This window comes from Podarcis muralis, chromosome 10, assembly GCF_964188315.1.
Source record: "Podarcis muralis chromosome 10, rPodMur119.hap1.1, whole genome shotgun sequence".
NCBI lineage: Eukaryota > Metazoa > Chordata > Lepidosauria > Squamata > Lacertidae > Podarcis > Podarcis muralis.
The window spans coordinates 27,412,761-27,436,195 of NC_135664.1; the positions used below are offsets into that span (position 1 = coordinate 27,412,761).

General features: G+C 43.2%; 1 protein-coding gene across 1 annotated transcript in view; it reads right to left on the reverse strand.

Moving 5' to 3' along the window:
* Window positions 1–22,523, reverse strand: part of PRICKLE1 (prickle planar cell polarity protein 1) — a 66,760-nt gene extending 44,237 nt beyond the window's left edge. The window contains exon 1 of the mRNA XM_028746391.2: window positions 22,236–22,523. The gene's annotated coding sequence lies outside the window, so the exon portion shown is untranslated. The remainder of the gene's footprint in view (window positions 1–22,235) is intronic.
* Between the last annotated feature and the right edge of the window lie 912 nt (window positions 22,524–23,435).

The window sequence follows — 23,435 nt, forward strand, 5'->3', positions numbered from 1 at the left end:
AAACTTTTTCAGCAGGGGGCCGGTCCACTGTCCCTCAGACCTAGTGGGGGGCCGGACTATATTTGGGGGGTGGGAGTGGGAAATGAACGAATTCCTATGCCCCACAAATAACCCAGATACACATTTTAAATAAAAGCACACATTCTACTCATGTAAAAACACATCGGTCCGTCTGCAATTGGGCCAAATCCAGGCCCCGGGCCTTAGTTTGCCTACCCATGATCTAAACTCACCCACTGAATTTCAGGCAGACCTTACTTCTAAACAACTGGCATTCAGCATGAGATCTGAGGCTATGCAGATGGTGGTAATCCGTCTGCAAGTAGAGGAATCCTACGTAAGGTCCCTGGGACATATAAGAAATTATATTCCAAGAACATTGGCTTTGCAATGAGAATGGCTTCGAGCAGGATGAAATTTAAAGGTTTAGGAAACATTTTCCTATATCCATTTAATAGCAAAATGAAGGAGCCACCAAAGAAGGGAATAAGTAGGGGGAGGGCTGGGCAGGGAGGACTTACAGTAAGTTTTGGGGAACAATGAAAGGCAACAAAAGTCAAAAAACAGACACACACTTTTATTATGTTATTCAGTTTTGGCAAAGGATGCATCAGTGAGCTTTTACATCTGGAAAAGTAACGATTCAAGTAATTTAATTATGCCCCCATCAATGCAAGCCTTACAGCTGTCAACAATTTAACTATACAGTAACCAAAATTAAAAATAAAAGAATACAGAGGGAGAGAACTCACTTCAATTAGATGCAAGTTTTAGTTCCATTTGTTTGCAATAAACACTCCCTTGTTCACACATGGAAGTTGCTAAATTTCAAAGTATTAATTGACTGTTGTTTAACTCAGTATTTGTTGTTGTTGTCGTTTAGTCGTGTCCGACTTTTCGTGACCCCATGGACCAGAGCACGCCAGGCACTTCTGTCTTCCACTGTCTCCAGCAGTTTGGTCAAATTCATGCTGGTAGCTTCGAGAACACTGTCCAACCATCTCGTCCTCTGTCGTCCCCTTCTCCTTGTGCCCTCCATCTTTTTCCAACATCAGGGTCTTTTCAGGAAGTCTTCTCTTCTCATGAGGTGGCCAAAGTATTGGAGCCTCAGCTTCACAATTTGTCCTTCCAGTGAGCACTCAGGGCTGATTTCCTTCAGAATGGATAGGTTTGATCTTCTTGCAGTCCATGGGACTCTCAAGAGTCTCCTCCAGAACTATAATTCAAAAGCATCAATTCTTCAGCGATCAGCCTTCATTATGGTCCAGCTCTCACTTCCATACATCACTACTGGGAAAACCATAGCTTTTACTATACGGACCTTTGTTGGCAAGGTGATGTCTCTACTTTTTAAGATGCTGTCTAGGTTTGTCATTGCTTTTCTCCCAAGAAGCAGGCGTCTCTTAATTTCGTGGCTGCTGTCACCATCTGCAGTGATCATGGAGCCCAAGAAAATAAAATCTCTCACTGCCTCCATTTCTTCCCCTTCCATTTGCCAGGAGGTGATGGGACCAGTGGCCATGATCTTAGTTTTTTTGATGTTGAGCTTCAGACCATATTTTGTGCTCTCCTCTTTCACCCTCATTAAAAGGTTCTTTAATTCCTCCTCACTTTCTGCCATCATAAACATTTAGGATCAAGCTAAATCAATTGCTGATTTCAGGACAGAACAGGAGATGAATGATAGGACAACCCAAGGTCAGTATGTGAACCTTTGAGAAGAACAATGACATCTTATTTAATAAAAGAGGCAGATATGATGGGAAGGGGAATGGAATCTAGAACAGAGAACCGGCAGGCAGAGGAAGATGACATTCCAGAACTCTGCCCACAGCCATATTGTGCTGACTTCAAATTCCAGAAATGAAGGCACTGTTAAAACCAAGTTATGCAGATTGAGCTGGTTTCCCTCATAGCTGTGTTCGGAAATACCCTTGGGCAGCGGCAGATGAAGTCATAGGCAATAATTTCCATCTGTATGTTACCAAGACACACCCTCCTGCCATGCATTCTGCTATAAACAGAAAATTGTTTTACTTTGGAGAAAAGCAAAGGGGGGCACTGAAAGTATTATCCTCTTTATTAGCTCATTACTGAGAAAAACCATATTAAAAAAGAAACGCGCCACATTTGGAGCAAGAGGGAAGATAGCGGCAAGACTGTGCAGTACGCACAGCTACCATGAACCAAGTTCAGCTCTCAAGAAGGAATCAGCTACAGGATGGGTGGGTCACGATTTGATGCCAACATGGCACGAACTCCAAGTCTTGTGCTGTAAACGCAATGTTGTTCTCTTCATAAAAATGTGCTTGGGAGGCCAGCTCTACAAGAAGCTCACTCGCCCTTGTTGGTTCAGTAGGTGGTAAGGAGCACGAAACAGAGCTGCGAAACCCTGGACACCCATTCATCTTGCAGAAAGCCATGGGAGTGTCTGAACCCATTCCTCTGGGCTCCCAGAAATCTTTCTGGGAAGGCATATGCCCACAGCTGAAAGACTGAATGCTATCTGTATAGGTGCTGATGCAATCATGAAGAAATAATAAACAAACAAACACCAACAACACCAACAACATATTGTTTATACCCCGCCCATCTGGCTAGGTTTCCCCAGCCACCCTGTGCAGCTTCCAACAAAATATTAAAAATACAATAAAACATCAAACATTAAAAACTTCCCTAAACAGGGCTGCCTTCAGATGTCTTCTAAAAGTCAGATAGTTGTTTATTTCCTTGACATCTGATGGGATGGCATTCCAGAGGGCAGGCGCGTCTGTTTTGCAAGGATGTCCTACAGTTTCTGTTTGTAGAGTTGCTTGTTGTATTATGGATCTATTAAAGTTTTTAATAAAATTATTTCACACAGACAAGCCACTTTGTCCAATTGTAGACTATATGTAGCAAGCGTTATTGCTGTCAACACATTTGGCACCAAGGAATGTGGGTTGAAATGCACCCTGCGCAATATATTTTGTTTATCAAATACTTTTAGGGAATCTGCTTTTGATTATTTCTTCACTGCATTTTCATATCCCTCACCTTTAAAACTATGCCATAATATTATTAGCACTGGACATGGGAGAACAAGGGCTTTGATTGTTATCCATTCTGAAACCGCTTCCCCAGGGTACAACATCCCTGAATTGAGCTTTTTAATTTTTAAGAGTTCTCTTCCTAGTTCAAGTAGATAGGGAGAAAAAACACACACCAGGAGTCACCATTATTGCTTCATGTTTTAAGAGTGCCATCTAGCGACTCCCTTTCCTCCCTTCCTTAAGGAAAACTTTGATAAAATTATACATGCGTTTTCTTCAGCCTCAAAAGCATTCCTTGACTTTATTTTTTAAAAACCAAACAGTAACAGCCCTTTGCCAAAGATCTCACTGGTAGCCTGAGTCGCAATGGCAGTTAAGTAGCATAACTACTGGATAGTTGTGCAACCACGAGGACGGTAGAAAGAAACCCAACACACTTGTAACCGCTAATCTACAAAGCTTCAAATTAATTATCCCCTGCAATTAAGCAAAGCTCTCAAAGCAAAGAACATCATAGCCAGCTCTCACTATGACCTCATCTCAAGTGTTAAAAGGGGGGAGGGAATTAAACTTGATCATCCAAGATTCGTAAAATTCCAAAACAGTCATTAGAAGAGGCCTACGCTCTCAGAAGAAAACTTATTTCTGGACCAAACCCTCAACCCCAATCCAGTGCTGCAGCGCACATGTGAGTGCATACATATATATTTGGTACAAAAAAAAGATTGCCCCAGCGTGGATCCAAATGTATTCTTGGAAGCTTGTAAGGCAGCCTTCTTTAACCAGGTGTCCTCCAGATATTTGAGACAACTCCCCATCAGCTCCAGCCAGCAGAGCCTGTGGTCAGGGGTGATAGCAGATGTGAATCACAACATCTGGAGGGCCACAAATGTGTCTCTGAGAAAGAAGCCCTAGTGCAGTGACTTGCAGAAATCATGGCATACAGATACTATGACACTCCCAGCCCTGAAGCCCTTCCATTATCAGTGTTTAGCTTGGGTGGGGGTGGGGAAACTGCTCTAGACAATTAACATTTGGGAAGGGCTCCTTTGAGCCAAGCCAACCAGATTTTTTGAGTCAATTCTTCAGATGTTTTGTTTGTTTAAATAAAAAGAAGTACAGTGGTACGAATTAAGTACTTAACCTGAGGTACCACTGTATTGTAACAAACTGTTCAAACAGCTCCAGTTCTTTGCTATTCCGATTTTGAAAAACTTAACCTTAGTTTCAACGGCAGCAATAATACTTTTTTGGGGTGTGTGCGTGCCAATTTGTATGTTTGCCTAACAAAGGAGGCTGACTTATACAGAGTTCACCATGGGTCCAGCCAGTTTGGTCCACACCAGTGTTTCCTGGCCTTGAGTCTCCAGCTGCTTTTGGACTACAACTCCTATCATCCCTAGCTAGCAGGACCAGTGCTCAGGGATCATGGGAATTGTAGTCCAAAAGCAACTGGAACCACTGGTAGCAGGCCCAGAACATTTCAAACATCATTCTGTGACTGGCCTATCTGGAGATGCCAGCGATTGGACCTAGGCCCTTCAGCATGCAAAGTAGATGCTCTACCAATGAGCTATGCTTACTTTTTAAACAGATTCTCACCCGCACATGAGCAATGCCAAATCACCAGCAAAACTGGCCCTGGCCCAATCACAAAGTGAGTGTCTTCCATCTGTTTTCTTGCTGCATCTGGCTTTTCCCCATTACTGATCTCGACTGGGTTTTCACACTGATGATTAAATGTGGTTTTTAAACATTAAAACACTTCCCACAGATCATTCCGTTTGTAAGGTTTCTTGGTTCAAGCTTACTCGCTTTGGGGCAACCATCACTTTTGTGTTGGCTGGAAATTAAAATTGGATTCAGCGTTATTACGCTCGGCTTTTTCCTACAGTACTCTGATGCCACAGAGACAACAGGTCGTTAATTAATTTGTTAAGATCTGCATGCTTGCAAAAGGCATCAGTTTCATGTCGGGTAAAATGAATGTGGGAATGTAATCATCTTATTGGCAGGCTGTTCCCCTTTTAAGTTATTTACCTACACATCCTGTCCAAGAAGCAAAAGATCAAAGTAGTAGGCCACCTTTTTTACATTATGTGAATTTTTTTTAAAGGTCGCCCCTGCGCAACAAGCCAGTTTTCTTTGTCAACAGGCATTTTCTTTCATATAAGCATCTCAAACAGATTTCTGCTAGCTACAGTTAAGAGCTTTAGCATGTTCTTACACTCACTGGGTTATTCTCCCGACCCCCATTTCCCTCTGCACTGAACAACATCACTCTGTGTTTCCACTTCTATACATCCAGTTTGCCTAACAGATGCAATTTTTGCATAAATGCTCAGAATCAATGGCTACATTTTTGTCCATGGAGGCGCAGGTCAATTCTGTGTCCAGGGCGGCTGTGTAGCAGCTCCATCTGGTATGCAGGCTGAGACCCTACCTGCCCACGGACTGTCTCGCCAGAGTGGTGCATGCTCTGGTTATCTCCCACTTGGACTACTGCAATGTGCTCTACGTGGGGCTACCTTTGAAGGTGACTCGGAAACTACAACTAACCCAAAATGCAGCAGCCAGACTGGTGACTGGGAACGGCCGCCGAGACCATATAACACCAGTCCTTAAGAATCTTCACTGGCTCACAATAAGTTTCCAAGCACAATTCAAATTGTTGGTGCTGACCTTTAAAGCCCTAAATGGCCTTGGCCCAGTATACCTGAAGAAGCATCCGTACCCTCATCGTTCAATCTGGACACTGAGGTCCAGCTCTGAGGGCCTTCTGGCAGTTCCCTCACTGTGAGAAGCGAAGTTACAGGAAACCAGGCAGAGGGCCTTCTCAGTAGTGGCACCCGCCCTGTGGAATGCCCTCCCATCAGATGTCAAGGAAATAAACAACTATCTGACTTTTAGAAGACATATTTTTAGAAGACATCTGAAGGAAGCCCCGTATTGGGAAATTTCTAATGTAAGCCGCACAGAGTGGCTGGGAAAGCCCAGCCAGATGGGCAGGGTATAAATAATAAAATAATAAAAATAAAAATATTACATTAGAGCATAGGGCAAAGATATTTCCAGGAAATATCAGCTTTAAAAATGTTTAGAGTAAAGCCCCCTTCAGGAGTACAGAGGTGGTTATTTGGCACCCAGGACACCCAAAACCCCACCCGTAACATTATTATTAAGACAGTGCTGCATATTCAACAGGAGTTCTTAACACATAAGTGCATAAGGAGATCCCTGCTAGACCAGGTCAAAGGCCTATCTAACTCAGCATCTTGTTCTCACAATGGACAACTAAATGCCTCTAGCAAGTCCCACAAAAAGGAACCAAAGGCAACACTATTCTCTCCACTTGTGATTCACAAGTATTCAGAGACATTCTGCCACCCCAACAGTAGGAGAACCTAGTCTTATCCTCCAAAACATTTCAATCTTCTTAAATGTCAAAGATAACCAGAAACACAATTTCACAGGGTTCCAATGCCGCGAAGAAAGCAAAACAAATGTGGAAGGGGGAAGATTTAGGCAGAAGTTGTTACATCATTAGAGAGTGCATATATATATTAACTTCCAACAGTTCCCTTTGTTGCAAGCACAGAGTAGAGGTGTTCCATTTAAAAATTAAGATAGGACAGTTATTCCCAACCTGATGCCCTCCAGATGTTTAAGGCTACATCTGGAGAGAGACACGTTGTGGAAGGCAAAAACCGGCTATTCCTGAGATTAACAGCATAATCTTATGAATGTTTACCCAGGAGTCAGTCCTGCTGAATTAACTGGCTTGCTCTCAAGTGTGCATATTCCGTTGCCAACACTGCTTGCTATAACGGTGTACCAGGCACCAGGCAACAGAAACAGCTATGTATAGTGGCAAAAACACCAGGAAGAAGCAGGGTAACAGACCAAAATCACAGCGTTACACTAATTTCAGGGAGCATAGCAATTCTTAAACACAGCAAGACACTTCCTTACATTCGTCTTTTCAAATATGTATCTGCAAACAGAGGGCAATCCAAGGTTTTAACTTTAAAAAGTTAAAACTGAAGCTTTTATGATCTTCCTTCACAGTGCGAGCCCAAAAAGGTTCCAGGCAGCGTATGTGTGCAGAATATACTCTTCCCTTTGGAAAATGAACCCAGGGCTACTCCACAGCAAACTAGTAAGCTATTATAGTAAAACAAAAGGAAATTGTAAGAGGCAAACAAAGCTTTCATGTGCCTTTAGGAGTTCGGCTCTATCAATTAGGGTTTCCCCCCCCCTCACACTAGATTCTGTCAGCATTTTTACCTTTGTAAAAAAAATGAGCCACATGTAGAGATTGCTGTAAGTACTTCCTCATGAATAAACATTTCCAAGGGCAGCCTAACAGTGATGGGAGAGGACAAACCAAAGACCAAGGCAAGTTTATGGTGGGACTGGTGCTCTTGCGAATACATGCTTTTTAATACATACATAAACCCTACTGCCAATGATCCATTTGCAATTATGCTAATGACTGATATACAGTATTAAACTTCAGCACAAGGCAAAGTTAGTTCCGTTTTGCAAAGGTTGACATTTCCCCTCACTAGCCTGGTTTGCATGATACAGTAAGCCAAAACTTGTCTTATCTAAAATGGGAGTAAAAAATGACTGGGGAGAAGTAAAGTAGATCAGAGTTTCTGTCAGAGATGCTCCTGCAGTTCTGCTAAGCTATAGTTTATGGTGTCGCATGAAGCGAGCCACTGTCTACAAACAACTTCTAGATCTATTTCTGAACCATGTGCTTTTTCTCAATACAAGAAGTTTCAGAGTGTGAGAACACATTGCACTGGCAAAAACTGAGCTTTCTAGAGATCAAGCAGCAACAGGTCTAATCTCTTGGAACTGAATGAGCAAGGCTTTTATTTTTTAAAAAACTACAAATAAGGGAAATAGTTTATAATATAGAATCAGAAAATATCAAGAAATAATTGCCTGGAATATGGTATGTAATTCAGTAGTGTCTCTCTGAATACCAGTATACCTGAAGGAGCGTCTCCACCCCCATCGTTCTGCCTGGACTCTGAGGTCCAGTGCCGAGGGCCTTCTTGCGGTTCCCTCGCTGCAAGAAGCCAAGTTACAGGGAACCAGGCAGAGGGCCTTCTCGGTAGTGGCACCAGCCCTGTGGAACGCCCTCCCACCAGATGTCAAAGAGAAGAACAACTACCAGACTTTTAGAAGACATCTGAAGGCAGCCCTGTTTAGGGAAGCTTTTAATGTTTAATAGACTATTGTATTTGAATACTTTGTTGGAAGCTGCCCAGAGTGGTTGGGGGAACCCAGCCAGATGGACAGGGTATAAATAATAAATAATAATAATAATAATAATAATAATAATAATAATAATAATGCAGGACGCGGGTGGCGCTGTGGGTAAAAGCCTCAGCGCCTAGGGCTTGCCGATCGAAAGGTCGGCGGTTCGAATCCCCGCAGCGGGGTGCGCTCCCGTCGCTCGGTCCCAGCGCCTGCCAACCTAGCAGTTCGAAAGCACCCCCGGGTGCAAGTAGATAAATAGGGACCGCTTACCAGCAGGAAGGTAAACGGCGTTCTGTGTGCTGCGCTGGCTCGCCAGATGCAGCTTTGTCACGCTGGCCACGTGACCCGGAAGTGTCTCCGGACAGCGCTGGCCCCCGGCCTCTTGAGTGAGATGGGCGCACAACCCCAGAGTCTGTCAAGACTGGCCCGTACGGGCAGGGGTACCTTTACCTTTACCTTAATAATAATAATAATATTGTTGAGAATCACAAGTGGAGAGGTTGCTGCTGCATTCAGATTTTGCTTGCAGTCTTCCCATGGGCATCTGATTGGCCACTGTTAAGAACAGCGTAATCCAGTTTATTTCAAGTAACTGAGAGAAATCTTTCTATGTATCCTTTTTTTGTCCCAGATTAGCCAATTGGGCAGAGTTATTTTTTGAACTGTTCAATTAAGTAAAAATTTCAGTTGGGAATCCTGTTTAGGGGTGGTTGTTTTTCAAACTCCACTAGCTAGCGGTGAAGAGTTTGCTCCTGATGAATAAGGGGACTGTTTGGGGGTGGGAAAACAAACTCAGACCTAGTGTGGATATTTTTTTATAGCATTGCTGTATAATCAGAGTCAGTGATTTGAGCACAGATGCCAATTAAGTACCTCCATATATTGCCAAGAGGTACACATGTACCAGTATCCAAGCAAGACTTGTAGCAATACTGAGGTTTTTATGTAGCTGTTCAGCAGACACTTCCCCGGGATTAACTATTCAGAGAGAGTCTGAAAAAAAGAAAAAAGAACAAGTTTTCCATTTATGGAAAAACTTGTGGCTAGAAAGGGCAGGCGGCGGACGGTATGGAGACAGCAAATTGAGACAGGTTTCCCACCCCCTGGAAGATTAATTCTTCATCACCATTAGTTGAACCTCCTTTAAAGAGCCAAGCCTACAAACAAAATGACATTTTAAAAAGTTACAAAGTACTACTCACATACTGTTAATGTAAAATCCCCAAACTGGAGCTTGAAAGGATGCAGAGTTCATGCAAACTATGAGCCCAGAATTTTCTAGTTACAGTGTAAAGAGTTAGAATCGCATACGCAGCCAAGTCAATACAGTATAGACACTGAATACATAATTATATGGATACATTTGTAGTTTCAAGAGTGTGTGATTTCTAATGTAAATACAAAAATGTAACACTTTTAGGGCTTTTTTATTTATTTTAAGGATGCACCTAGTCTTATTGGTATAGCTCAGGGTTTCCCAAACTTGGGCTTCCTGCTGTTTTTGGACTCCAGTTCCCATCATCCCTGACCTCTGCTCCTGCTAGCGAGGGATGATGGGAGTTGTAGTCCAAAAAACAGGAGACCAAAGATTGGGGAAACCCTGGTATAGCTGAACAATGAGAAACCCATCTAGTGGAGCTTATATAGTGACCCCATGATGTGCTATGGTAAAGGAGAACAGAAAACAATGAGCAAAAAAAGAACATTGTTAGGCAAATAAACTGCATTGTGTTGGCCTTGCTCCCACATTAACTATTTTATGTGTGCATCATGGCAGTCTAATTCACATAGCCACCTCTCTCTAAGACTAAATGATCTTACTCCTTATCCATATCCCTGGATTTTACATGTCTTACTCTGGGGCCAACTACTGTATCTTGAGTGTTAGCATTCATTTCTTAACTGGTTTTAAGGTAAGTCACTTTCAGTGACCTCTGTAAGAAAAGCAGCTAACAAATACAAGGAATAATGGTTCTTTCTTTTTTCAACAACTTATGTCATAGCTTATCTGAAGAAGTGTGCATGCACACGAAAGCTCATACCAAGCACTAACTTAGTTGGTCTTTAAGGTGCTACTGGAAAGAATTTTTTTTTGTTTTGATTATGTCATAGCAGTTATCTGTCTTGAGTTATTCAAGGCCCAGCTTGGTAGTGACCAGTTAGCAGATTCCCACAAGTTGGAGGTCAACCATATTTCCAGTGGTGCAGGACAGGAATGGAAACTTCTGTATACAACTCTTTGAGATAAGACAGGTATCACCTCCTTATAAAGGCTTACAAGCACCTTGAGTGGGGTTGCAACATCTGTGCTGTGGAAGTACAATTTGACCAAGGATCCCTTGTGTAGTTATCATTTGCAGGACTGTGGTTTAACAAGGAAAATCTTCCAAGCAAGCATAAAGAGGTAACCAAGAAGCTTTCTTCCACTTAAACTTTGAGAGCCTGCACAGCTAACCATTTGTAATCAGTGCATGCTGAAAAGTGGGGAGTTCAGCTCCCCACTATCGCTGTTTACTGCAGGCACAGGCAAACTCAGCCCTCCAGATGTTTTGGGACTACAACTCCCATCATCCCTAGCCAACAGGACCAGTGGTCAGGGATGAGGGGAATTGTAGTCTCAAAACATCTGGAGGGCCAAGTTTGCCTATGCCTGGTTTACTGCAACATTATTTATTAGCTGGGCCCAGATAAAGAAGGCATTTAAATTCAAGGGTTGGGATTTCAAAATGCCTCAGAAAAGTCCTAACTGCTCCTAGTTACATCAAGGAGCATCAGATGATAAGCACTGCTAATTCTAAAAGACTGACTCCACAATTTAGATAATCAGCTCTTACATTACTCATTACCAACTGAATCCATAAGGAGACCATAAATACAATAATGCCAAGAACAATTACAGTGCTGACAAAACCTCAGTCCCAAACGGTAACACAACATGTCAAAGGGATTCCAAATTAATGCAAGCCCACAGTGTAATAGAGTCCATTTTGTGTGTGTGTGTGTCTGTTAAATATATTATTACATTTTATTGTCATGGGCGGGGGGGGGGGGGGAGATTACAATGCTGGCTAAATCTAGAGCAGGTTACCAGTGCTTAGCCTCAGCATTCATCAACAAGATGTGTATTTAGCAGTATTTAGATGGCTTCAACTGAAAGCTCTGCTCTCATCTAAAGAGGGTGGAGGCGGAAAGACTTACCAAAAATGATCCAATGTTATAAACCACTGAAATGGCAGCACACCGTTCATTTCAAGGGCATTACTTCCCCAAAAGAATCATGGGAAGTGTAGTTTTTACCCCCTCACAGAGCTACAATGCCTAACCTTAAAAAGGGAGAGGCTGGAAGGGGTTGGGAACAGTCTTTCTCCTCCAGCAGTAGGCCTGCCCATTTCCCCCCAGTTGTCAGTAGCGTGATCCAGGGATGTTGGCAGCAATTTCTATATTGTAGTTGTTAGAGCCAGCTTGGAGACATGATTGTATGGGAGTGCTTTCTCAACAACCTACCACAAAGCATTAGAACAGTATGTCAATCAATGATATGGCAACATCATTTGATCTCCAACAGTATTCGCCACCCCAATAAATCAGGAGCTCAGAACAAGCCTTTTGAAAGCACAAGGGAAGCCTATTGAGATCTGGACTTCTTAGCCGTTAAGACTTTACTCTTCCGAGCAAAGCAGCTTCTGGTTTAACCTCTTTTGTAAATAAAGAATTTATTTCCAGCATAGGCGGCCAGTTGTCTTGCTCTTTCAAGCACACTGGGCAGTGAGCAAGGACGTTTTGTTGGCTTTTAGCCCACCAAGCTGTCTAGACTTATAGAAAGAGCACAAAGGAATTTATAGGATTACATTTTACTAAAACAAACAAATGTACAATATTATATTATTCCTTTCTTCCACACGCACAAGAAACAAAGATCTAAATCACTTCAGCGATCGGCCATAAATGAAAACTATATTTATCACTTCAGAGCCTCCCTTTGTGCCTTGAACACAGGCAGAAAGATCTCACAATGAAGTTCTCCATAAGATAATCATGATAAACAAAAGGAACAGAAAGCCTTCCAAAATTCTTACGTTTTATTACACAATCCACACATTTCAGGAAACATCTGCGAAAACACAAGACAGGGTTTCATGCCAAACTTAATTCCATTTAGAAATGAGTATGTATATTATAAGACGACACAGACACATTAATTATTTCTTCGAAGGCATGTAATATAAGCAAGAGGAGGACCCATTCAGATGTGTGTGGGCTACTTTGGTTGTTTTTTTTAAAAAAAAACAATTGTTTCCCTGTGGTCCACCAAGTGTTTCAAATTTTACAAAGCAAGAGATCCCAAGTATCTACTCTTAACAGGCAAGGCATAACTAATCAGCGTTAAGGGATCCCAGGCATGCACTCTTGCTTCTGAGCATAATAAGTATTTTGCCTCTTAAGAGACTCCACTTAATCCAACACTCCTTACAGAAATCTTAGGAACCAGCAGGTACTAACTAGGCTGACCATCAGAACATCAGTGGACCATAATCAATCTTACGAATGTCCTGATTTAAACAAAATGAAAATGTTCTAGACATGCAGGCCATCAAAACGACCAATAAGCTATACTAAGCATTTTTGGCTGAAACAAAGAGAAGCTAAGCTCTTGAACAGATGAAGGGCTGGCACTGGCTAGAGCTAACTAGATTGGCTGGATACTTCTGCTGCAGATCACAGGTGCTGAGCAAGGGCCTGTCTCACATTTCTATTCTTGGACTTCAGATATTTATCCTCCAAAGCCCATCAAAGTCTCAGAAGGCAAGACGCTTGGCTTGCTGGAAGGATTGGCCGCTATTCCAGTTAGCACTGCAATCCAGCACATACTTAACTTTCCAGGAGACTCACTGAACCTATGAGGTCTGCTATCTTAGCATAACTACAGATGATCTGGTTAAAAAGTCCATGGCAATAGGAGTAGAAGGCCAGGGCAAACACCAAACTCTATTGAGTCTACATGCTTGCCAAGCTATGTTTCCACACTTTTGTCTCTTCCTTCCATCCCTAGAGTTATACCCATTATCAACTATAGTTCCTCAGGGCACAGGTAACTAAAATAGAATATAAAAGATACATCAAAACTAACACAGAGTTAAAATTACAATTCAGTACTACAAGACAATAATTAAACTTTCATTCTGAAAAGGTTCTGCTAAATTAAAAAGTCTCAATTATGAATCTAAATGAGCTCCTTTCCAGTAGTTATGAACTCCACATTGAAGAGGCCACTGAAAGTACTACTGGTGGAATCAAGGTGAATTGTCTAGGTGCAGAGGCTGTTAGCAGGTGGAACAAGAGCCTTAACAGTTTCTCAATTGAGATGTAATGCCAAACCATGGTTTGCAGACACATTTCAACTTACAGTACCCAGTTCTGCTTTGTTGATAGATCACAACCATGGTCTGTTGCAAATCAGACTTCACATCAAGCTTCCTTAACCATGGCTTGGCATGCTGCCTAAATTCAGTATGAGGATGACACTGCAGTTTTGCAGCAGTCAATGAATGCCTCCCAGAACTTTTATTTACACACAAACCTCACTTATCTCATGTGGGTATATCCCAGTCTCTTGTTTAGGGGGAAAAAGCAGCAAATACTTTAGACTAATATAACTTTTAAGTCCTATCCTCTGCTTGAAAAATCAGGTGTTTAAAGACATAGGTTTCCCTCTATTACTGGTAGATCTGTCCTTAGTTCCAACAAGTCTTACAGCAAATGGTCATCGTGGGGCCATTTTCTGTAAGATTTAAAAAGCAATGGGTGATATCTAACACTATGTCAGATTCATTAATGGACCCACCAAAAGCAATGGGCTTTAAGTTGGATGTTGCCCATTGAAGCTATTGGGAAAGCTGCTTACCAAAAAAAGAAGGAAGGAACAGGAAACCAAGAATCCTAATTCAAATTAAATACAATCACAATTGCATTCTCAGAAGGTTGTTAGAGAAGCTATCTTTTTTAAAATACACAGCTGCTTCAGGCTGCCAATACTGTGCATAATTGGCAGTAGTTCAAAACAAGAGTTGTTACTGAAGGCAAAGACCACAACTGTAAAGTGAGAGATCTGCAGCTCATGTTCTTTCTTTCCTTCTTTTTCTTTTTTTAAGGCACAGCTGAATGCAATGTAAGCATGCTAATGTCTTCATAGATTTGCTTGCATTCCTGGGCATATCCCAGACATTCTGGCTTACAGACCAAGAGAAGGGCAGTAAAGTGAGGTAGAACAGAGCAGAGCAGCTCAAAAAACTTCCATACCTTTGATGGCAAGATTTAATGCATGTATTTCAAGCAGACATAGCCAACTGACAGGTAATGGACTTCATCTTGCCTCTGGTCTGACCTGCACTAAGTTAGAAGCCTGCACCAGAAGACATTCCATCTAACATCAGAAGAAAGATCATTCCAGAAGCTTCTGAAAGTCTTCAAATTAGGTGTTGGGAGAGTCATTACCAGCTTGGAAGAAAAGCACAGCTATTTCATGTGTGGTGTTTTTTTGGTCTGGGCAGGGAATAAAGCTATACCTTGGATCCCAAACGCCTTGGCACTTGGACGTTTTGACCCCCAAATGCCGAAAACCCATGAGTGTGTGTTCCGGTTTGCGAACGTTCTTTGGAACTCAAATGTCTAACGGGGCTTCCCATTGGCCGCAGGAGCTTCCTGCACCCAATCAGAAGCTATGCTTTGGTTTCTGAACGTTTGGAAGTCAAACGGACATCCGGAACAGATTCCGTTCAATTTCCAAGGTATGACTGTAATCTGCAAGTAGTGCCATCCCAGAATAAGAAGTGGCAAGGAGACCTGTGGGGCATCTCCTTTTTATTTTGACAAAGTAACCTGCCAACAGCTGCATTGTCAACAGTTCACAGTGCTTTATATGGATTATCCAATTTACGACAACCCTGCAAAGTAAGTAAAACTAGTATTTCTAATTTGCCAATACGAGGCTGAGGGTACCTTGCCAAAGGCCATCTAGTGAGTATATGGCAGAGGCAAAATCCAAACCAGGGATTTCCTTATTTGTAGCTAAGTCTCTTAACCACTACAGCACATAAACTCTTCACTGCTGCTTGCAGTGTCAGCATGGAGAGGGGCTTCTGGGTAGATAACTCCAGCTTCTAAACAGCTTGGTCACCAAAAGAGAAGTGTTCTAAGAAAATAATTTTTAAGAACCAGCAAAGTTTGTTGGGAAATATCCTGCAGGTTAACTTTATGGTATTATGCCTTTGGTCATCAGTAATTCAAATTATGGCCACAATCCAACAGAGTTAGTTGCACTTGGGCCAGACATTTAAGTCTGTGAGGACTTGTAGTCAGTGTTGCATCTCCCCAAAAAAGCAAGAAGTGGGGAAGTGGGAAGAGAAAGTGGTAAATGACAGCACCTTTGTAGCATTTAATTATTATTATTAAAGACAGCTTTAAGTGATTGAATGGGCTGGTGCATCTTAATTACTGTGCATATTGTGGGAAATCTGTCTGCAGATAACAAAAAGCTGTAATGAATACACACTGCATGGTCATACCATGTTCCTGGAGTCTTCCTAAGATAATTAATTCAGTTAGAACAAAGTCTAAACATGAATATAATAGAAAAAACAAGGTTAAGAGTTATTACAGGGCCCTTGAGAAATTTATCTCAAGAACTGGAAATACCCTTTGACAATGGACCAAGAATGAAGGAAACCGCATCTGGAAAGACTGTCATTTTGGCAAGGAGGAAAATGATCTGATTAGTCTGAGTACTGCTGCCAGAAATGTCATGACATCAGTGTGCTATAAGTTGTAAAACATGTTGCTTCTCACCATTCTTCAGCTTGATGAAGAAAAGAAATTCCCTCCCTCCAGTTCCTGTTATGGCAAACCCATAAGCAAGTGGGGGAAGGTAACTCACCTGTATAACTAGAAGACTGATGCCCCAAACAGGTAACTTCAGGTTACCTTTTCCATTAAACTGAACAATTAAAGCTGGCCGAGTTAACAAACTTGTCCTTACATAAAAGCCTTACACAAATTGTTTCACATGGTTAAATTCTGTTCAGATTTAGAGAACACATATCCAACAGCTATCCCACAATATTCATGGCAGCTACAACGTCAGATGTCTCAATTACATGGTTATACTAGAAATTCCACTATAAGACAAGGAGAAAGGCATTCTCTCACATTTGCTACTGAAAGTTTGTTTGGAAACAATGACAAATTATACATGAACGAGCCTCTAGGGTCCATCGTCAAAGCAACTGCTAACATTAGCCTTATTGTTCAAAGCCTAATCTTAAAACGATGCCACGAGTACATCTTATAACACTAGTGCCTTAATAGTGTTGTAGTGTCACGGAACATCTGTGAACATTCCAACTTCTGAGGAGGAAAAGGTAATAATCACTGTGAGGGGAATGATAAGTCAGTCTGGCTAAGATAAAAAGTAAACAAAGACGGTAGATAGCAAAGACAATAAAAGGTGAGAAAAGGGCAAGCACACACACATATACCCTGATATGTTATCTAGAAATTGGAATGACTGTATGTCGCTAGCATGAAGGGGCCCTGAAAATGTGATGTGAAGCAACTAGCCAAGTATTTGGTTGCATTCAGACAACCATAGTTCTGCTTATTAAACTGAGACATGGACAAACCTTTCCACTACACATGTGTTTAAACCAGGAAACCTCTGACCATAGCCATGGTCAACTGCTTCAGAGTAACATAGAAATCTAAACCACAGTCTGCAGCTGGTGTGGGAATCTGGATGGTTCCAAATCAAAGTTACTTGGTTCAGACAAAATGGAGAGCGGGCAAAAGGCTCATTCATATCAAGGCACAATAAGACCAAAAATTAATAACAATAATCACAATCTACAGTTTAGTTTTAGGATTACAATCATTTTGGTCAAATGGTGAGACTAGATATGCTCACCAAAACACAGAACATTCCCTATACAGTCAGACCACTGGTTCTTCTACCTCAGTATTGCCTACAATGAATGGTAGCAGCTCTCTGGGGCAGGTAGGCTTGGGAAATCTTTGGTCCTCTTGATCTTGCTAAACTACAACTCCCATCATACCTAGCCATTGGCCATGCTTAGTAGGCTCCAGTACTTTGGCCACCTCATGAGAAGAGAAGACTCCCTGGAAAAGACCCTGATGTTGGGAAAGATAGAGGGCACAAGGAGAAGGGGACAACAGAGGACGAGGTGGTTGGACAGTGTTCTCAAAGCTACAAACATGAGTCTGACCAAACTGCGGGAGGCAGTGGAAGATAGAAGTGCCTGGCGTGCTCAGGTCCATGGGGTCACGAAGAGTCGGACATGACTAAATGACTAAACAACAACAACAACAAGTAGGGCTGATGGGAGTTGCAGTTCAGTAACTTATGGAGGGCTAAAGGTCCCCCACTTCTCTAAGATTGTAGACAAGGATTTTCCCCAACCTAACCAGAAAATGCTATACACTGCCTTTTGCATCCAAAGCCTATCCTCTACCTCCTTTCCCCTTGCCACAGCCATTACACAGGTACAAATCAGTATGTTTGTTCATAGGCATGATGTGAAATAGCAAACCCAACTTCTGGCTGGGGAGCAGCATGGTCGAATGAACTGGAGAAGCCACCACTACACCCAAAGCTCTGCTGCTCACACTGGTCAAGGCAGAGGATAGTAGGTCTTCCCCTCCATTTTGGAGTGGCTATGCCAGAACTGGGCCCATCACCAGTAGCTAGACTGACTTAGGATTCAGCAGATCCTTGGCTGGTTCAGCTCTACCTCTTCCCCAGGAAGACCTCATTTCAGGGGTTTGAGTTGGCATTAGTTCTGCCTGCCCATACTTTCAATGGGCACAGTGGGGCTTTTCACTGTGGCAGAGGCCCTCAAGCAGCAGGGATGTCTCCACAACATCCAAAGCCCCTCCCAGCATGTCAGGTTGGGGTTTGAATTTCTCTGTTGCTGACTCCCATACCACTATTGGGAAATGTTGACCCTACTGCAGAGGGTGGCAGTTCTACATGTGGCATAGGCCTTTGAGTCACTTTCAGTAACTTAAGCTTTCTACTGAAGGCTGCGTATGTGTTGGCCCAATTCCTTTTTATTATTATTTTTTATGTGAAGCTGCTGATACAGATGAAGTTGCTCCTGCTGCATATGGCACGGGTAGCAAACATGGTGCCCTACAGATGTTGCGGGATGACAACTTCCATCACCCTTTGCCATTGGTCATGCAGGTTGGGGCTGATGGGAGTTGGAATCCCACAACACATGAAAGATGCCCTGTTGGTTACCCATGATGTTTGGTGACTGTTGCTCAGTCAAGCACACGTGTACAGCAATGAGCTGAGGCAGTGGCGTAGCGTGGGTTGTCAGCACCCGGGGCAAGGCAAGTAATTTGCACCCCCTAACCGCACCGCACGCCTGGCACCCCCCCTCCACAGTGGGTGGCGACCCGGTGGCTCGGATCGGATTCGCACAGTCAGCACTGCAGTGAGAGAGAGTGAGTGAGCCAGGTAGGGGCAGAGAGCTGCGAGTGTGAGCGCCCCCCCCCAGATGTTGCGCCCGGTGCGGCCGGCCCCCCCTGCACCCCCCATGCTACGCCACTGAGCTGAGGTTCATGCACAATTACCACAAGGCCCTCTTTCCCCCAGAGTTAAAACTCCCCAGAGTCCCCACGCCAGTTATGAGCAAATAAGAGATTCCAATGTACTTAAGACACACTAAACCCATGGATTTTCTCAGACGATAGGGGGAGACAGACCAAACAGTTAACAACCAAGCGAGAAGAATTTGTTTCGCCAAAGTACGCCTCAGTTATCCAAGCAGCAAGAAACAAAATATTTCAACATCTCTGACAAGTATAATGTTCTCGACTAAACATTTTATTATCAATAGTCTCTAAAAACATTTTCTACTCAAGTGGATGTAACAATTCTACATCCTAGTTTTCTATAGTGGCAAACTTGGTCATTTAAACAAGAAAATTCTGGGATTACTCTAATTTCTGTGCAAAAATCTTCACATACTGCATGATTTTAAAATCTTCACTTAATTCTCAATTTACCACTGCATTAAAGCATTTTGGGGTTCCATTTAGCTTTTCTTTTTCAAAGTTCTAAATAGAAACAGTGTGGATTAAAGGAAAAAAACCTTTAAAATACAATTACCTTTTCAGTTATACTACAGGATATTAGGGAAATCCAGACTCCCCTGTTGCTTTTAGCCACATCTGACTTCAATCTTAATAGCTCAGCTATTAACCCTGTAAGGTTTCCACCACCACCCAGCTGATGTTAAAGTTTGCCTAGGTAACTAAGGCTGACCAAACTACAATATCTGTTAATACAAAGAGAAAATAGCCATGCAGCTCCCAAATTATAAAATCTACAACTTGCATTGTGATCCTAAGCAAAGTTAACTTGGAAGTTTATGTCTTACAGAGTTCGATGGGACTCATTCCCAACTAAAGACGCCTAGGATTACAGCTTTAGGCTTACACAGTCATGAGGCCCCCTTTAGTGCAGTGGGACTTTTTCCAAGTAAACATTCACAGGATCAAGCTGTAATTGTTTTTAACTTTCTACCAGCTTTTGCTAGAAAAAAACAGGGGGGGGGGATCCATGTCTGTTGCTGGAGTATTTACTTTTAAAACGTAAGCATCAAATAAAGACTAAACAAATCCTTCAGCAAGCAACTGAAAACAGAACCTTCTACATGAACTGAAATACTTGGGAAATGGCAGAGCCAAATGAATCTTAAAAACCTAGATTCTGCTAAATTTGCTGCAGGCAAAGTGGGTGGGGAAACAGCTAGCTAAAGGTCAGTGTTCTCAATCACACCTCAAGCTATAGAAAAAGGCATGATAGCCATTTAGTATGTTTTTTGTTTTAGTATGTGGGAAATACACAGGGCGAGCCTTTAAATCTTCTGCATCAAGATTGCGCTGGGAGTTGTAAAATCTTCCCCACTGTGCTTCAAGCTTCCCAGTTGATGGCATTTAAAAACACTAAAGCTAGTACAAAAAGAGCTTTATTTTGTTTTCCTTAACCCCCAGCTGTGGGAACAGTGACAGATTTCTGAGCTAGGCCCAAACATAGCCACATATACACCTTAAGATGAGTGCCCCCCCCCCAGCCAAGTCAGCCAAAATAAATGGTTACTGCTTTAAGTTTTAGATCTCCAAGCTAAGGCTCAATTTTGTCTGGAAAGGGGAGGGGAGTTTAATGTTCATTGCACTTTCTAAGCAAAGTAGCGAAGGCTAACTCTGTACCTTAAAAACTGAATTTTAGATGGTTTTCACCTTCAAGAGTTAAAAAATGTTCCTCCCATCCCTTCACAACTTTAAAGAACCAAGACCCAGACATATTGTTAGGGATCGCCAAAGGAACTCCCAGGGGGCTGCCCTGTATATACAAAATAATAGGAGGGAGTTGAAACATTGACACTTGACTGAGGATAATGGAGAAAGCAAAGCCTTGCTTGTATTGGGGGTGGGGGGGAGCCAGTTGTCACCCAAGTGACAGACAACAGCTGAGCTCACACATCTGGAGCCTGATTCAGGCAGACTCCCTGAAACTCACACCCATCTATAGCCATGGCCCGCTGCTAGAAAGACAGATGGGAGCTTTCCTTGCATGGATTGTATAAATAAATATATAAAGTGGCAGATATTCCGCAGCAACTGCCACACTGGCTGCGTGCTCTTTAAACGCATCCTTTTGATCGCAGCGAAACAGCTTATTGCTATGGGCATGAGAGATAAATATAGCTGCTTCTTTTTTTAATAAAAAAAAAAGTGCAAAGAGATTTAATTACACACATACCCTGACCTTGATATAATAAATAGTTTCACTAGTTCCTAATGCTATGTTCCATTCCCGATACTTGCATAGCCACGCAAAGTTAAAAATTAAAAGCTGCTTTAGAACCTGCTTGAGAAAGTTACAGCAAAAAGTTGCACCAACCGCATTCTGGACACGATTCTTCTGCAAGCAAAACCCTCCAAATTCTGGGTTTGCACACCCACACACCAATGCACGCATAGTCCTTTCTTCTTGCAGATCCAACTCTATGGGTGCTTACTCAAAAGTAGGTTCCACCGAGTTCAAAGGGGCTTACTCCCAGCAAAAATGGACTGTCTGCGGCGTTAGGGGGTTCAACCCTAAAGCACTCACCCTTTTCCAAACAGAAGCAACGGCGGATTGAACTGAATACGGCATTCCTTACACCGAGAAAGGAGAGCACTCTCTCGCTAGTGTACCCCAATGAGAGTTAACTAGTACTCTGTGTCTCGGTTCCATAATTCACCTTGACCAGCCCGAATCAAAACGCACGCATATAAAAGAGGCGAAGTAACATTCCACGCAAGACGCAGTCCACAGTGAGGTTTACCCCCCCCCTCTCTTCTCCCCCAAACTTATACTATATACAACATTAACGTCTCACATCGAAGATAACCGATCTGTAGAAAGGACTTTATGATCTGAAAACAAGAGACGATGGCACTTTTGTCACCCAAGAAAATCTTCAATTAAAACATTTTTTAAACAAACAGTGGGATTTACTCTTAAGTAAATGGGGGGGGGGTGTTTAAGTCCCACATTAAGTGCAGCCTAAAACTTACCACTGAGGAATTTGAAAAGATGATGATCATTTGGTAGAAGTTAAGGGTCTGTGGAGGGGGCGGGTTGCTTGTTTTAGCTAGATTTCCTATTCCAGGAACCAGTTTCTGGGGACTTTTCTTGGAGAGTGGCAGGAGATGCTAAGAGGGCGGCGGAGGGGGGGGGGGGGCGATCCTGCGATCTCCTTTGAGGGATTCTGCATAAAGTGCCCCACACCACAGAAAGCAATTAAGCAATTCCGTTTTTCCCCCACTGTCTCTGTCTCTGCTGCAGCACAGACTCACCCTCGACGAGAAGGACTCCGGCCACGAAGTCGCCCAGGTGCTCTCGCCGGACGGCGATCCCCACATTGGAGGCAACAGCAGCAGCAGCAGCAGCAGCGCCTGCCTGGTTCCTCGCTCGGCGGCTCTACCCCTCGCGGGAAATCAGCGCACGCCGAAGCCGCGCATGTCGAGCGGAAACGCGGCGGCGGCAAAGAAGGGCGCCTCCGGGGACGGCGAGTGAGCGAGCGAGCCTCCGCGCCAGCAGAGAGCGAGCAGCGACCCCCTCGGCGGCCGACCCTCTTCCCCTACTGGAACTCCGGCGCCCGGCACCCGCTTGCCATGAGGAAAGCCTTCCCCGCAGCCCATTGGCTGCAGCTGCCCGCGCCAGCCAATCGACGAAGGGCCTCGTCCCGTCGGCGCTCCGGAAAACCCGGTTGGGTGGATCGCGTCAGTGGAGACGGGTGGGCTGCGCGCGCGACGCTTCCCCTTGGTGTCGCAGGGAAAGGTTTTGGGGGTAGGCGCTGCCCGTCCCCCAAAATAGGGGAGGGTGCGGGGGGGGGGGAAGCGGGGAGGAAGAGAAGGAGGAGGGGCCCTGCAAGACTGCTGCGAACCGCTATAAAAGGACAACTTCCCATAGAAGCATGGAAGGGAACCTACCGGGTCATCTAGTCCACCCTCATTCAATGCAGGAATAATAATAATAATAATAATAATAATAATAATAATAATAATAATAATAATAATAATAATAATAATAATAATAATAATAATAATAATAATAATAATAATTTATTTATACCCCGCCCTCCCCAGCCAAGACCGGGCTCAAGGCGGCTAACAAATTCAGGAATGTCCCATAATAGGAATCGAACCTGCATCCTTGGGCGTTATTAGCACCACGCTCTAACCAACTGTGTCGTCTGGTGATTAGCGTTTTGCTCGCCATTTGAAGTTCGCCCAGGCATGGCAAAAGTTTTAAAGCCCTTCCCTTGATGGATATGCGTCTAGGAAAGGGGCGGAAGAGCTGACGTTGCCAATTTCCTCCGGTGAAATTGACAATTACCGGTAGCTTCCCCCACCCCACACACCACTGCTACTAATCTTGGGAGAGGGAGGCAGTTGGTCGCTCCGTTCGGTTTCTATATTTGCCCCAGGCATCTCTTCGCAGATGTGCCCAAGGTTTTTTGGGATTCTGCCATAATATGCGTACAAGTATATATC